The 16,656-nt window shown below is 42.8% G+C and overlaps 1 pseudogene across 1 annotated transcript; it reads right to left on the bottom strand.

Moving 5' to 3' along the window:
- Positions 1-5,289: 5,289 nt before the first annotated feature.
- On the bottom strand, positions 5,290-11,353 carry Cfl1-ps3 (cofilin 1, pseudogene 3; annotated as a pseudogene). The gene is made up of 2 exons (XR_015643100.1): positions 11,226-11,353; positions 5,290-8,778 (listed from the first exon to the last, which is right to left on the bottom strand). The product of XR_015643100.1 is annotated as a cofilin 1, pseudogene 3 (transcript).
- Positions 11,354-16,656: the final 5,303 nt, after the last annotated feature.

Genomic DNA, 16,656 nt, shown 5'->3' with positions numbered 1-16,656 from the left:
GATCAAGCCTGGGGAAAAAATTTTTTTTTTAAGTTAGTTAATGAGTAACCTATCAGTATGACACAGCAGGGTTCTCATCCCACTGACATTTGCTCTGAAAGAGAAACAGGCGTGTTTGGGGAATTCAGCTCTGACACTTTGGTAATGTGAACACTGCTGAATCTGTGGACTTAGGTGGAAAAAAACCTATGGAAAAATAAACAGTTTAACCAAAACACAGACAGAGGAGCAGAGCTGGCTGCAGGTGGGCATTGAAAACAGGATGACCTTGCTAACAGCCCGAGCCTGCTGGGCAGGGTGAGGAATATAGATTTATTCTTTCTCCACACATACAGGAAGTCATCCTCATCAGTATGCCCGGGATGTTTAAAGCTTCGTGAGCCGTGGTCCTCAGGACCTGAAGGGACCTGGAATGTTGATGAATGTGACGAGGCAAAGTCAACAGGATCCAAACCCTCTGACTATATACTCTGCCGAGTTACGGCTGGCCACAGCCTTTAGCAAAGCCTCAAGAGCAAAGACACTAAGAAGCAAGCGTTTGGGTCTCATCTCTGTTACTTGCTGAGAGGGCAATTGGGCGTGGTATCTATCTCTACCTCATAGGCTTAGAAGATAATTACATGGAAGAATGCCCATGGTGATTTGTAACTAAGCATGCGCTGATAGATGTTGTACCCAAACCCAGGAAGTCCAGAGAAGAAAATTCTTTATGTGACAGTATTCAACCATTGAGGTTTATGTGATGAAAAACACTGGACTCCTCCCCACCTCCCCCTCCTGGTGTTTCTACAGCAAGGAAGGTTTGCACCAGAGGAGTTAGGGCTCTTTTCTTGTGGTTTTTGTGATTAGTCAGTGACAGCGAGGAAAGTACAGATCTGGAATGCAGACTGCAGCACAGGCGGGAAATCAAACCTTCAGCCTTGGCCTCATCTCCACTCTGCAGATAACCAGCCGGGGGCAGGTTTGCTGGCTGCCCCACTGTCTGGAGGCATACTCTGGAAATTAGACAATGTGTGCATGTTGCAGGGGGACTTTCCTGGTACCCAGTAGGGTGACCTGTTGATTTTTGTCTGACTGGGACTTTTCTGTTTTTAAGTCTGAATGTCATGTCTCCTAAGAATCAACCATTGCTGGGCAAATTGTGACTGGTGGCCATGCTAGTGTCTTGGGCCGAGACTTTGATGGTGTCTTGGACCCAGCTATCTCCTTGCGCTTCCTGATGAGGCATAGTCTATGTCCTGTTTTGTTCCTTTTTTTTTTTCTTGTATTTCCATTGTGTGGAAAATCACACTGCAGAGCCATGGCATAAAAGCTAAGTTATACTAGAGTCATATGAACTTGATCATCATGGCTCTTAGAAAAGCATCTATTCCCATGATAGCTTCTACCCTTTGTTAAGGAAAGTCTGCTTGGCCCAGATATTCACTACCAGTATTGTGCAGGATGTTCCTTCTCTCCTACAGGTATGGATTTTAGCCAGAAGCAATGTTTAACTCAGAATGAAACGTCTTTAAAGAAGAATGTTCTGTCATAGCTTTCCCTAGGAAAACTTTCCTAGTACTTGATTAACTAAACACATGTCTATGTCAAAGCTCTTCGCTGGCCTGCGGCCTTCCCTGAATCCCTGCCTGCTCTGTGGTTCATTCTCATGATCTGCATTTCAGTGTAAAGTCTTGGTCTAGACGACATTCAAAGTCTTCTCAGCCTCTTTGTGTAGACACCACAGAGTAAAATTTGACTCTAAGTAGCTTTTTTATTCTTCAATCAAACAAGGTCCATAGTTCTGATAACATGGCGTTGTGCAATGACTATAATCGTGTTTATTTGAACCTAAGCGTTCTGAAGTCCATGTCTGAAGAAGTAATTTGCTCTCTGCTGCTAGGCTAGATTTGAGGTGGGGACTCTATGACTGTTTAATCTTTCCTCCTCTTCTTTCTCTCCCCCGTCCTTTCTAGGGGTGTAGGGTTTGGCTATCAAGGCATACAATTAAATTAAAAACAGAAAAACAGTTTCAAAACAGCTTTCTAGAGGCATGGAATATCAATTTCTATTTGTAAGGGAGTGTTTCTTCTGTGCTTAAGCAAAGTTAGAAAGGAGACTCATCTGTGAGCTAGTCTGTCTTGGCTAATATGAACGGCAGTGAAAGAGGAAGCATGTGGTTTTAACTGCTGGGCCATTTTCTCCAGCCCCAATTGTGATTTTTGACTAATTTTTCACTAATTTTGAGTAGATTCACACATAGCACAATTAAAAAGTATGGTTTCTTTTCCTCGCAGACCCAATCTCACAAGCAGAACCAAGAATCTGTGGCCTCCAAATGCCACACCATTCATGGTAATGGTTCCATCAAGAAGCTGGTATTGCTCCAGGCTAACTTGAGGGCAGCATTCCATGACCAAAAGTCCCTTTTGGTGTCTTTAAAATCTTCTGTTTTATGGTTTCTATGATAAGGATTAGAGATGGGGTTAATTTATCTCTTGACGTACCTGCCTTTCTGCTGTACCCACCAATGTATTTTAAACTTGCCTCAACTCATGACTTTTTTTTTGATCTGTAAAACTATAAAATGTCGTGAGATTGCTTCCTCGTTGGAACAAGGAATTTTGGTTAACCCAAATCTGTGATCCAGGACCATGGTCATTCAGACTGTCTCCAGGGCAAACTATCTTTGAAAGGATGCAGGGAGAAGAAAGACATTGGCCTTGACAATATAGGAATATATAACTCTCTATAGAAGTCATGACAGAAGGAATTTTGCCCCCAGAAAGATTAGCAAATTAGTATTCCAACTGCAGGAAACAGAACACACTTGAAGCAACCTTTCCATTGTGGATTTGGTCTTTGTGACAGAAAGAAAAGAGACTTGAGGCTGGGGCTCTTCTGGAAGGCAGACACTATTCCTAACCATAAGCCTGTCTTGGGTGAGCTCTTTAGAAGAGTCTTGGCTACAGTTGACTGAGCAGTTCAACCCAAGCAGGGTTGCCTTTAAAATACCTAACTAATGCTATGGGTTTCTGTGATGGTTTGAGTATGCTTGGCTCAGGGAGTGGCACTATTAGGAGGTATGGCCTTGTTGGAATAGGTATGGCCTTGTTGGAGGAAGTGTGTCATTGTGGGTGTGAGCTTTAAGACTCTCATTCTAGCTCCCTAGAATCCAGTCTTCTAGTGGCTTTCAGATGAAGGTGCAGAACTCTCAACTTCTCCTGCACCATGTCTGCCTTGACAATGCCATACTCCCACCTTGGTGGTACTGGACTGAAACTCTGACCCTGTAAGCCAGCCCTGATTAAATGTTATCCTTGTAAGAGTTGTCTTGGTCATGAGGTCTGTTCACAGCAGTAAAACCCTACCTAATGACAGCTTTCTTATTCTTTTTTTTTTTTTTTTTTTTTTTTTTTGAGCTGAGGACTGAACCCAGGGCCTTGCGCTTGCTATGCAAGTGCTCTACCACTGAGCTAAATCCCCAACCCCAGCTTCCTTATTCTTTTTGTAGCTGCCTGCTGGCATGACCTCCATGCTACCTTAGCTCCAGAAACATGGCGCTCGTTCCTTCTCTTCTCTATTGCTTGCCTGCCCTGGAGCTTTCCAGTTTAACTCTAACACACTGTCCTTAATCTTCTGTTTGACTCCGTTCTTTGCCCTTGTGTTTCTGTTTGTTCCCATCCTTTAATTCTTTCATTAGCAAGATTAAAAACTTCAAAGGAGAACCCTGATTTCACTAGTATCATCTGACGGCTCTGTTGGGACTCTCCCAGATTTCCAGGAACACTTATTTTCTGCCTTTTCATGGATAAAAACAATGACATAGTTCCTGTACCCCTAGATGCTTCATGATCCTTAGTACCCATGTAACAAGAATGATGTCATGTGCTCGCAACTCTGTCTAGTACCAGGGGGTGGGATGGAAGCAAGCAGGTTCCACGGGCTTGATGGCCAGTCACTCTGGTCAGGGCTGTGAACTTTGAGACTGTCTCAAAGATAACGTGGAGAGTGGCAGAACAAGATCTCCAAAGTTGACTTTAATCTCACCCTCACACACATGTATACATATATGCATACAAGATACACACACACACACACACACACACACACACACACACACACACACACACACACCATTTGCCATTCATTTTCATCATCCTGTTATTGTGATTGACTAACACATTTCATATTTACCAATGATATGTTAATAAGCTCGTTTTCCAGAAAACAAAGCTCTACTGTGTTGTGGTGGATGATTTCCACTGTGTAAATTCTCCCACGTGGCTGATTCCAGCACGACACCTTCATGGCTCAGTGACAGCCAGTCCTTGTGATTATGTACAAACTGACTCCCTGACCACAGACAGACACTTTGACATTGGAGCCTGGATGCTGGGTGAAGCACACCCATCTATCCCCAGGACACTAGATTTACAAAGCCTTTGTTTTTTGATTTAATTAGCATTATCAGCAGACAGATTGTACAGCATCTATTGCATACTCTGCCTTTGGCTATATATAAGTTGGTAATTATTTTTAGAGATATGATTATTTGTGCCTTTATAGGGGCATTTTTTGGTGATATCATTAGAGTAAGATATAACATAAAAGTTACAATTTTCAAGTTAATAGGTTAGTGGTATTATTTATAAAACAAATGTATACTTATTTATTGTTCTGAAAATACATAAAACATATAGAAGAAATTAAACATTGTCTGTACCCCATATCCCCGAGAAAATTACTATTCACATTAGAGTGTCCTCAAATTTACATTTCAATCCCAAAGTTCGACATAGTAGTTTGGTAATCTTTAAAGTACATCCAACATGACTAAATATAGTTGAGAGTCCTTATCAAAAGAGAGTAATTAAACATATGGCTTCTTGGCTCCTTCCTTACCAGAGGCCAAGGGCAGTAGAGATGACGTTAATATCAATGGACCATCTTATGACACAGATCTGTGTTCACAAATGGCTATGATGGTTTTGAGATGACTCTAGGAACTCGATGCCTAGGAACTAGTATGGACTTCACAATGCATCCAGTTAGGATAGCTCATGTTAGAGAAGGCGCATCTCAGTGGGGAGGGGATGATGACCTCTCAAGCTCACAGGAATAGTCATAAGCGAGACTAGTACCACCTCCAGGTGCCCCTTAATTTCTGACTTGATTATCCAGATGCTTTCTGTACTGTGGGACTGTGTAGAACGACTCCTCCTTAAGACACTCTGGATAGATCCCCTTCAGGGCCAACCCAACTCCATTTGTTGCTTTTTCTTTTGTTTCTTTTTGTTTTCTGCTGTGTAGTCTAGCCTGGCTTTGAGCTGCTGACCCTCCTGCCTTCCCTCCCAACTGTTGGGACAACAGATCTGTATCACCTCACTAGCATCTCATACAGAGGGTATGACCGTATGTGTCCCTGTCCACCTGTCCGTCTGTCTGTCTGGTTATCTATTTGTCTGTGTATTTCTACATTTTACTTTCAGACATTAGCTGTCAGAGGCTTTGTCATCAATTATATGCTATTTTTTCTTAATTTTAGATATTTCTCCTTATATTTTAAGTTGGCTTCTGGGGCCAGTACATATTTTGTTTTTAAAAAACATGTTTGAAATTTTTTAAATGTATTTTTATTTAATGTGTATGGGGTTTTGCCTGTATGTATGTTTGTGGGCCACATTTGTACAGTACCTGCAAAGGCAATAAGTTGTCCTAGGACTGGCCCTATACACAGTTGGGAGCTACCTTGTAGGTGCTAGGAGGTGAATCTGGGTCCTCTGGAAGAGCAGCCATTGCTCTTAACTCCTGAACCATCTCTCTAGCTCATGTTTAAATTTTTCTATTTTTTACTTTTTACTTTTTCTGTGTTTGAATGCTTAATGTGCCACTTTCATCTCCTGGGATCTTAAAAACTCCATGTTTTAGTTTCTTCATCTGTGAAGAGAGAATAAGGGGATCCACAAACAGATTTGTTGGAAACTTAGCTAATATTTGTAAAGAATTTGAATATGACTTCAATCCACTCGCAGCAACTCTAGCTACCTGAAAGCATTTCCCACTGTTTGCTTTTATATTCTCAATAAAATATGATGCATTGTTTAAAGCAACTGATTATCTGTGTACACACTCACGAGCATGTGTGGACAAGTGTGCCACAACTGTGCTGGTGGGTCAGAGGGTAGAAGTCTGGTAGAAATCTGTTCTGTCCATCACGTGGGGTTCAGTGATCAAACTCCTTCCTGCAGAGCCACCTCCTTGGCCCTAACTTGTTTCAGCCACATAATAGCATAATCCGTATAATACAAAGTTCACCTGTATGAGCGTCCAGTGTAGTATACGCAGGTTGTGCAACTGTTGCCAGCATCTAATTTTAGAACATTTGCATCACTACTAAAGAAACCTTGTACTCAAGAGCAGTATTTCTGCCTTTCCACTTCTCTCCTCTCTGCCCAGGTATCGACCACTTTCTCTTTCTAGAAACAAGACATTCCACTTCATCCATAGAGGGAAGAAGTTCCTATTCTGGATGTTTCTCACAGACAGGCATCTACTATATGTGGTTATTTTGTGACAGGGTGTTTTTTCTTTTTATTTACCATGTTTTAAAACCTTGTCCATGTAGCATATGTCAACACTTCATTTTATGTTGGGCGTAATAGTATTCCAGTGTATGTGGATACCACAGCTCACTTCCTCATTCTTTAGCTGGTAGTTATGAGGGTTGCTTATGTCTTTTTGCTATTATGAATAACACCATTATTGGTATTTGTGTGCAAGATTTGTGTGTGGCTATGCTTTTAATTCTCTTTGATGATATACCTCAGAATAAAATCATTAATGTTCATCTTTATGAAGGGCTGCCCAGCTGTTTTCCAAAATGTCTGTAACCTTTTACATTTTGGTCAGCAACAGCTACAAGTCCCAACTTTCCCAGACTTGCCAACATCTTGCCATTCTAGTGGGCATAGTGTCTCTGCCTCATTTTGATTAATATTTTCTAATGGCCAATTACGTGAAGTATCTTTTTTGTGTGGTTATTGACCATTTGTACGTTCTTTTTGGAGAAAAATCTGTTCGTATTTGTTGGCCTATTGAGGTGGTTTGAATGAGAATGGCCCCCAGAGGGCTGATAGATTCGAATGTTTGGTTTCCAGGTGGACTGTTTAGGAAGGACTAGGAGGTGTGGACTTGTTGGAGGAGATGAGCCACTGTGTGTGGGCTTTGAGGTTTCAAAAGCCCACACCAGGCCCAGTATGGCTCTCTTTCTGCTGCCTGCCTGTGGGTATGATTTAAGCTTTCAGTTACTTCTAGCAACATGCCTGCCTGCCTGTTGCTTCATTTCCTGCCATGATGATGATGCCTAACTCTTTGAAACTGTAATCAAGCCCAAGCCCAATTAAATGCATTTTTTTAAAAAATAAATAAATTTCCTTGGTCATAGTGTCTCTTCACAACAGTAGAAGAGTAACTGACATAACAGTCTTAAAACTGGATGTTTGTCTTTTTATTATTGAGTTTTGTCTTTTACACATTTTGGGTTCAAGTTCCTTGGACATATGTCTTATAAACATTTCTACCATTTCCTATCCTTTTTCTTGCATTTTTTAATGATGGCCACTGAGGCACGAGCATTTTCATCTAGACAGAATCTAATTTATTAGATTCTCTCTCTCTGCCACTTGTCATCTTGGCGTCATACCTAAGATGCCATGACTCACACCAAGGTCATGATGGTTTATCGCTATGTTTCTCCTCCTCCTTCTCTTCTTCCTCTTCTTTTGTTAATTACCTCCCCCCCTCCCCCGTGTAGCCAAAATCAAGGGAAAGGAAAAAGAGCACCTAGCGGGTGCAGTGATGACCATTTCCACATTTTGTTTACACACAAAGCTAAACAGACAGCACAGACATCACTATTGCAGTTAAAAGTTGGCAGCACGGAATGAAGACTGATGAGGAGAAGGGCTGTTGGTAAAAAATATAGGCTCCCCCCAAACTGGTGCCTGGGACAGGACTTGGTCTACTTAAGCCCAAAGGGAACAGAAGGTCAAAAGCAGGTTGGGAAGTCCAGAACTATGATAATGGAGGGAGGAGGGTGATTCAGTGGGTGGCAAGGACTTTGGCAACTGGAGTGAAACGATTGTCCTCCCCTTACTTCGATCCCTGGCCCCTCTGGTCTGGCAGAAAAGTGCCAGTTTGTAACATCCAAGAGCTAGTCTGGGGTTGCTATATGCTTCAGGCAGGGGCTGGAAGCCTCTCAGAAAGGCTTGCCATCCAAAAAGATGGTGGCACTGCTATGTAGTTTTTCTGCCAGGGTGCAGCAGTCTTGGCCCTCTCGTAGACGTCTGCTTGTAATTCATGCTTGATTTCTGTCAGTTTCGTCATGATGGCATCCTTGGTGCTGCCATAGATAATTTTTATCTTAAGGGGAGCACTCTTGGGGTCCAGAAGATAAACAGCAGGTCTCCCTTCTTGCTCTCCTTGGTCTCATAGGTTGCGTCACAGAGAGCATAGCGCCAGTCCTTGTCTGGCAGCATCTTGACAAAAGTGGTGTAGGGGTCATTCAGAGACAGTTCCACATCTCCTTCCAGGATATCCCTGCCCACCAACCAGAATATTTTTCTTGTCCTCTCTCACTTCTTCCAGTGTGAGGACTTACACACTTTCATGTCATTGAACACCTTGATGACACCGTCATCAGAGACAGCCACACCAGATGCTGTGTTTCCAGAAGCAAAGGGGAAACAGAAAGAGCTACAGAAGAACTGAGCGGCTTCAGTTGCTGCTGGAACCCAACTGAACCGTTATATTTCTTATAAATATAGTCCGATAGTTTTAGTTCATCCATAGAACCCAATGGGGATGGCTTTAGCCATAATAACCAAAAAAGGGAGATACAATCTATAGAGACCTCCCTTAGTAGATAGGCATGGCCCCCATTTGTGGGATGGGACCACCCACACATCTCAAAAATTTCAACCCAGAAATGTTCCTGTTCAAAGGAAAGACAGGGACAAAAAAAATGGAACAGATACATAAGGAAAGTCATCCAGAGACTGCCCCACCTAAGGATCCATCCCATTTGCAGACACCAAACCCAGACACTACTGTTGATGCCAAGAAGCACTTGCTGACAGGAGCCTGATATGGCTGTTCCATGAGAGGCTCTGCCAGCACCTGACTAATACAGATGCAGATACTCACAGCCAACCATCAGACTGAGCCTGGGGACCCTAATGGAAGAGCGAGGGAAAGGACTGAAGGAGCTGAAGGGGACTGCAACCCCATAAGAAGAACAATATCAACTTACTGGACCACTCAGAACTCCCAGGGACTAAACCAACAACCAAAGAGTATACATGGAGGGAGCCATGACTCCAGATACATAAGTAACAGAGCATGGCCTTATCTTACATCAGTGGGAGGGAAGGGAGCTTGATGCCCCAGCTTAGTGATGCCCCAGCTTAGGGGGATGCTAGAGGGGTGAGGGGGGAGTGGGGGAGTGGGTGAAGGAGCACCCTCATAGAGACAAAGGGGAGGGGGAGAGATGGGAGGTTTGTGGAGGGGTAAACAGGAAGGGGGATATCATTTGAAATGTAAACGAATAAAATGATTAATAAAAAAGTAAAAAAAAAAAAAAGCCAAGTCTTAATTCCTTGGTGTTGTTTCTGAGCCTGTTGTGAGGTAGAGTCCCAGCTCCCTTTTGTTGTTTTTCCCCAAACTTTCATTGAGAAGACTAGTTCCCCATTGGATTGGCCCAATCACTGTTGAAAATTAATTAACTACATATATTAGTTATTGTTTATTCCCGGGTAGCTAATTGTTTTGAACAAGGTAGGTAGAAACATGCTCAGAACTAGTGATTTCTCTATTACTTTTAAGGTAAACAGCCATGGAGCCATGATTGGCGCTCATGTGGGTGGAGCCTAAGCTCGTGTCCTCATGCTGCTTCACAGTCTCCTTGGAAGGAAAATATCTTCCCTGTTTTCTTCATCCAATACATTGAAACGTGCCTTCCCTTCCCATCATCCCACCCAGGCAGTGTTTGTCTTTACAATGTTGCCTGTGAACATGTCAGCCCCCAGTCATGTCCATCTGGACTTCTTCTCTTTATTGACTTATTTCTGGGCAGTCAACCTTCCCCATAACCCTTCAGCAAAAATCTTTACCCTTTGAAGATAGACATCTTTGAGGGATTTAAAAGAAATTGTAGCCAGAATAGTAGAGAATTAAAAAAAAAATACCTCTCCCTATGTGCAAACAGTTGTAAGGAAACTTAAACTGGAAAACAAAGAAGAATTCCCAACCCCAAAGCCTAACCCAGTGGCTGTGAACCTGTGTGTCATGAGCCCTTTTGGGTTGGATAGCAAATATCTTACATATCAGATATTTACATTATGATCATAACGGCAGCAAAATTACAGTTATGAAGTAGCAACAAAAAATAAATGTATGGTCGAGGTCACCACAACATGAGAAACTGTATTAAGGGTCAAAACATTAGGAGGTCGAGAACCACTGAGTCCTAACTTTTCCCCCTGCTTTAAAAAAATTCAAATTATTTTTAATTCTCTTTCCCCTTCTGCTCCCACCTCTGTGTTCTTTGTGTGTGTGTGTGTGTGTGTGTGTGTGTCTGTGTGCGCGCGCGTGTGTGTCTGTGTGCGCGCGCGTGTGTGTCTGCATGCACAGGGGTGCATGAGGCCAGAGACACGGACTAAGAACTGAACTCGGGTCCTCTGAGACAGCAGTGAATGCTCTAACAGCCGACTCACCCATCCATCCCTCATTACAAAGAACTCAAGAAACACAACTTAAAGGCAAACCTAGTTTTTTAAATCCAAAGGAACTGAAAGCCAAATCCCACAGAGCTGACCACTGAAGTGGGGAATGCAGAGCTCTCCTGAGCACCCAGGAACCTTAGGCTGCAGCCACAGCTTCCATCCTCCCTCTGCATCGCTCCCCCACCTTCTCCACCTGAATTCTCCAACTTGAAGTACAGGAGAAACTCACCGAAGTCTTCCATGCAACGAGTTTATAAGCTAAACTCTCTTGTTCAGAAGTCTCTGAGTACACTCAAGCCTGCAGGACCATGGCCAGGACTAAGGCTCTAAAGATAAACAAGGAAGGTTCCTCATTGAGCCACCGAAGACCGTCTCCATGCAACAAAACAACCTTTCCCACAGCAAACCACTATGTGCCACTCTCCATTGTTTGCTTTTCCAGGTCGGAAACCTGTCACTTACAATTCTGCGTCCAGCTCCTTTGGTTTCATTGCCCTCCCTGGGAGCAAACTCTTCCAGGGCATGAGCTGAGCCTGCAGCGTTTGCTGGATGCTCCTCTTTGGTGACGGGACCTGCTGTGTTCCCTTCATTTTCAGAAGCCAGCTGATCTCCAAGAAACTCTGGGGAGTGCCAGGAAGGAACTTTGAGTTTATGCTCCACCTGGCCAATGGCAACTCTGGCCGCTAAGTGTCTGGTTTCTCTTTCAGAGACTGCTCAGACGGATGGGATTAGCCACAATTAAAGACGTCCATCTGTGGCTCTGAAGGTGCCACAAGAAACTTGTGTAGCCACCGTGGAAATCAGTGATGGAGGTTCCTCAAAACAAAAAAATAGAACTCCCATATTCCAACTACCCCTCTCCTGAGCATAGACCTGGCAGACTCAGAGTCAGCAGACCACAAGGGGTCTTGCACATTGTTGTAGCATTATTTGTGAGAGCCAAGACATAGATCCAGCCTATATGGTCATGAGCTGATACATAAAGGATATGGATATATGTATATGTGTGTGTGTGTGTGTGTGTGTGTGTTGCTTTATCTAGCCATAAAGAATGAAATGATACAATTTTTGTGAAAATAGATGGAACTTGAGATCATGTTAAGTGAAATGAGAAAGACCAAGAAAGACAATTATCACATTTTTCTCACGTGAGGAACCTAGATTTAAATGCATGTAAACACACACAGCACAAGCATATATGTATTCATGGTAAAAGCATAGGGGACACTTTGGGGAAAAGTAGGTGACTGACCAATGGGAGATGGGATTGGGGACAAATGAGGGATACATTACTAGGTCCTACACCAGTCCTAATGTCCTTTCTTACTAGAAGATAGTGTATGTAACCTGTAGGTTCCCACCAGAATTCTCAAATTACCTTGTTTATTCAAGTTAAGGACTGTGCATTATATTAATAAAATATCCCTAATGCAAGTTAGATGCTCTCTATTAAATTATATCACCCAGGTGTCAACTGGACCTCCTGTAATCAGAATAGAACGTGGGTTTTGCTGAATGTGTTCAGTGCCAGGTTCATCATGATTTGTTCCTCACAGTGGAGAGTCTAGAAATATTTACTAATTAACAAAAGAAAACCCACTATGAGAGGAAATGGATTAATGAGAGCTGTTCTTTTCTATTCTCTATTTGTAAGTGGTTTAATCATGTCAATAAGGCGGAAACTAAAACTCCTTATTAATTAGAATGAGGGGAAGGTCCTGACAGCATTTTTTTTTCCTCCGTGTCAAACAAAATCTCAGTTGTTAAACTTAAATGGTTGAACATGTTTTATGTGCTTTTATTTTATTTACGATCACTGCAGAACAAAGGGTGCATGAGAAGATGGTTTATTTGCACAGTAAGTACTAAGATAATTGCAATCAAACAGAAGAACACAGAACGTCTGAGTTTAAGGCGAGATAGAGCCAGCGGTTCCCATGGACAAGACTCTTAGAGCTGTAAGTGACTTTTATTCTCTGATCTCTGTCCTCTTTCCTCCCCTTTGATGAAAACTTATCTGAGATTTTGGGGAGAATTAGAGGCACCAATGTCCATGTTAGTCAGTTTTCTGTCACTGTGATACCTGAGAAAACCACTTACAGGAGAAAAAGACTCATTTTGGCTAAATGGCATGAGCGATTGCAGTCCATGGTCAGCTGGCTCTATTGCCTTGGGTCCGAGGCTAGGCAGAATATCATGACAACTAGAGAATGTGGCTACGTGGCTTTATTTAAGTTAATAATCTTTGTGTCCCCATACAGGACCCTTCATAGCTTCTGCCCACTCCATCTAGGGTGTATGATTTGGACAGTTGGGTAGAATATGGAAGTGAAGTTCCAACAGATGGACGCCTAGACCTCAAAACATCTGAGTGCTTCTGCTTCTCTCTGGTTCTCATGGCAACACGTCCGAATTATAGACCTTCTCCTGAGAGGCCACCTGAGCAGACCTGGATCATTCTTAGACCACCTGAGCAGACCTGGGTCATTCCAGCTATGGTAGACCACTTAGCAGACATGGGTCATTCTGGCCGTGGTAGATCACCCAGCTCCTCACTCACGGGCCATCCCACCCAGTGACATGAATGAGCTTAGCCCAAATCCAATTGATCTGGATTTGCAATACTTCTGCCAACCTGTCAACTCATGAAAAAATAATGAATCATCTTCAAACCTTATGTTTTAAGATGGTATGTTAGACGGCAATGGACAACTGCTTCTGACCATGATCCATACTCTTAACGGGGTAAACGTAATAGCTTCTCCCAGGGACCATATCATTTTAAGTGTCAAATGTTTGAAGTAAATGAAGCTAAATCTGAGGCTGCGTCTGCATTAGGAAGTGAGCAGGCAGAATCAAGGGCACCTGGAGACTTCAGGGAATAATAGATGGACACATAGCAGAGCCAATGGAAGAGGCAGGGGAAGGTAACATTAGGATCAGGGTTATGACGTCAGTTATGGTAGACCAGAACTCTCTTTCTCACATCCATCTCTAATGTACTGGGACTACATCCCCACCACCGTTCTGTTCCTGCATTCCACTTACAGCTTCTCAACAAAGCTCAGGACTAGGCTCAGCCTCTCTGTTTTCAAGTCTGTTCCCAAAATGCTATTCTCCAGGACCCAGTTCTCCTGCATCAAAGGGGTAACACACCACTAGTGTGACATCACACAGCTTCCATTTCTGCCTCATGTATGACATGTAAGCACACTCAGTTATTCCGAGGTCTTAGTAACCATGCAGTTCAGTTTTCTTTTCTGAGAAATAATAGTGAGGGAAGGAAATTGGCCAGGCTCTATTCTTTCTCCTCCGTGTCAGCCTTAGTGTTGAGAAAGGCATAGAAGAAAAACAAGAATCGATCGATCGCTTTTAAGAGAGGCAGTTCAAGGTCCTTTTGATCGCCAGTAAAGATGGGTTTTTTTTTTTTTTTTTTGTTGATCTGGAAGCTTACGGTCCCAAACTTTTAGTAAATATTAACTTCCATTTTACTACTTTTCTTATCAGCTGCAGAAACAAAAGTTCAGACTTCATATAACGTAGATAAATCCAAAGTCACACATGTGATAGGAGGTAAGATCATAAATGTAATAGCTGCTTGACTATTCAAGTGTAGTGGCCCAGGAGTGGTACTATTAGGAGGTGTGGCCCTATTGGAGTAGGTGTGACCTTCTTGGAAGAAGTGTGTCACCGTGCAGTTGGCTTTGAGACCCTCCTTTAATGTCTGGAAGAGAACTTCCTCATAGCTGCCTGAGGATGTCAGTATGTTCTTGGCTTCCTTTGGATGAAGATGTAGAACTCTCAGCTCCTCCTTCGTTATGCCTGCCTGGATGTTGCCATGTTCCCACCTTGATGATAATGCACTTAACCTCTGAACCTGAAGCCAGCCACCATTAAATGTTGTCCTTTGTAAGAGTTGCACTGGTCACGGCATCTCTTCACAGCAGTGGAAATCCCAACAAAGACATCAAGTCATAATCATCTTTAGAGAAAAAAAAATCTACCTCCTGTTTCGACATCATGAATAGGTATCAAGGTCATTCCTCCTTAGAATGTCTCTAAGCCCATGATGTGATTCCAGGCACTTAAGGGAACTTGAAAGTCCTCTCTAGGCATCTAATGTGATGGAAATCCTCTCTTCATCAGCTCAGCTTTTAGGAAAGCAGGACTGGAGGAAAAGGATAGAGGAATGCAGGCATAAATTTCAGTCAGTAAGTAGCACTAAAGTGATGGAATTTTCTAGAATGAGGAGCTCCAAGCCATACTAACGGAACACTGTCCACTTGTGTGAGGTGTGCCAGGCCATTGTCTGTCATCTCCGGTTTTCTCATATATAATATAATACATTGGAAATGCCTCACTTTCCCAACCTGTGGATATTCCCTGTACCCCATACAAAAGTTGAGAAATGCTGTATAAAGTTTCTGTGTCATGAAGGCCATATGTAATAAATCTAGGCACCTGTATTAGCTCAGGCTTAGCCAATAAGGACTGTGGAAACCTAATAACCCCTGCAGGAAGAATCTCATTTGAGGCATGCACACACTGGCAGTTAAGGCTTTCTTTGGCTGTAAATATGTCTACTTTTGCCAAAGGAGGAAATGGAGAAATCATATTTTGTTGACTGCCTCCTATTCTGTCAGGCACCATCCAGGTATTTTACATCTTTCTTGTTTATTCATTACAATAACCATTTGGAATAGCATTATTTCATTTTGTCGATACTGACTTTAATAGTTATGCTCCTCTCCAACCAGTTTAGCTTTATAAAGAGAGCAACCAAAGGCACGGAATCTCTGGGATCAGTTCTCTTTCTTTACCTTTTTGGCTTTTTGAGACAAGGGCTCTTTATGTAGCCCTGGCTGTCCTTGCCATGTAGACCATGCTGGCATTGAACTCACTGGGATTGGCCTACCTTTGCCTCCTTAGTGCTAGGATTAAAGCCTGGTAGGCTTACTCTACAAATCTATAAGGCTATGTTACCAGCCCTATGACGGAATGCCGTTTATTCTAGGGATGCCCTAATAATCCTAGCAGTTCCCATGACTGATCCCTAGTAAAGAAAACATCTCAGATTTCATGTGACAGAAGTACAATTTTAAATTCACAACAAAAATTGAAAGCTTTCCTTGAGGTTTTTACCTTTCTCGTTACATCCACCTGGGTTACAGCCTGGGTGATGGCTGAACAATATAGACAATGCAGGCGTCTCTCATTGCCTCCTTCCTCACATCTTAACAGGTGTTATCAGCTGTGCCTTCAGAACGTGCCTCTAAACACCATGGCCCCGTTAGTATTGTAGATCTGTTTGCTCTTCCGCATAAATCTGCTCTACACAGGGCCATCTTTAAAAAGCCAAACTTAGCCATGTCCTCCATCCCACCTCCTTGTTAGGGATTAAACTCAGGGCAGATACACTACACCAAGCTACACTCCATCCCTCAAGCTTCTTATATTTTAGACATGGTGGTGGTGTATAGGGATAATCTCTTGTGCAGCCGTGTGGAGGCATCGCCTGTCAATAAAAATCTGACGGCCAATAAGCTGAGGCAGGATTAGAAGGCAGGACATATGGTAGGGAGAGAGGAACTCTGGGACACAGTCAGGTGGGAAGATTCGCAACTCGGACTCAGAGGAAGTCAGACGTATAAAATTAAGGAGACCCCAGCTCCGAAAAAAAAAAAGAACCAAAATTAAGGAGAGATAAGCATCGCGTGGCAGACATAGAGTAGTATAAATAGAGATAAGCATCGCGTGGCAGACATAGAATAGTGTGAACAAGCCTAGCTTATGGCCTAGGCATTTATTCATAAACGAATAAGCCTCTGAGTTGTTATTTGGGAACCGGGGGGCGGGTGGAAAAGCTTGTGGTTACAGTGACGGTACTGGAGGT

The sequence above is a fragment of the Rattus norvegicus genome, chromosome 18, assembly GCF_021556685.1.
Source record: "Rattus norvegicus strain SHRSP/BbbUtx chromosome 18, alternate assembly SHRSP_T2T, whole genome shotgun sequence".
In the NCBI taxonomy this organism is placed as follows: Eukaryota; Metazoa; Chordata; class Mammalia; order Rodentia; family Muridae; genus Rattus; species Rattus norvegicus.
This window is presented reverse-complemented; position numbering and strand designations above follow the sequence as displayed.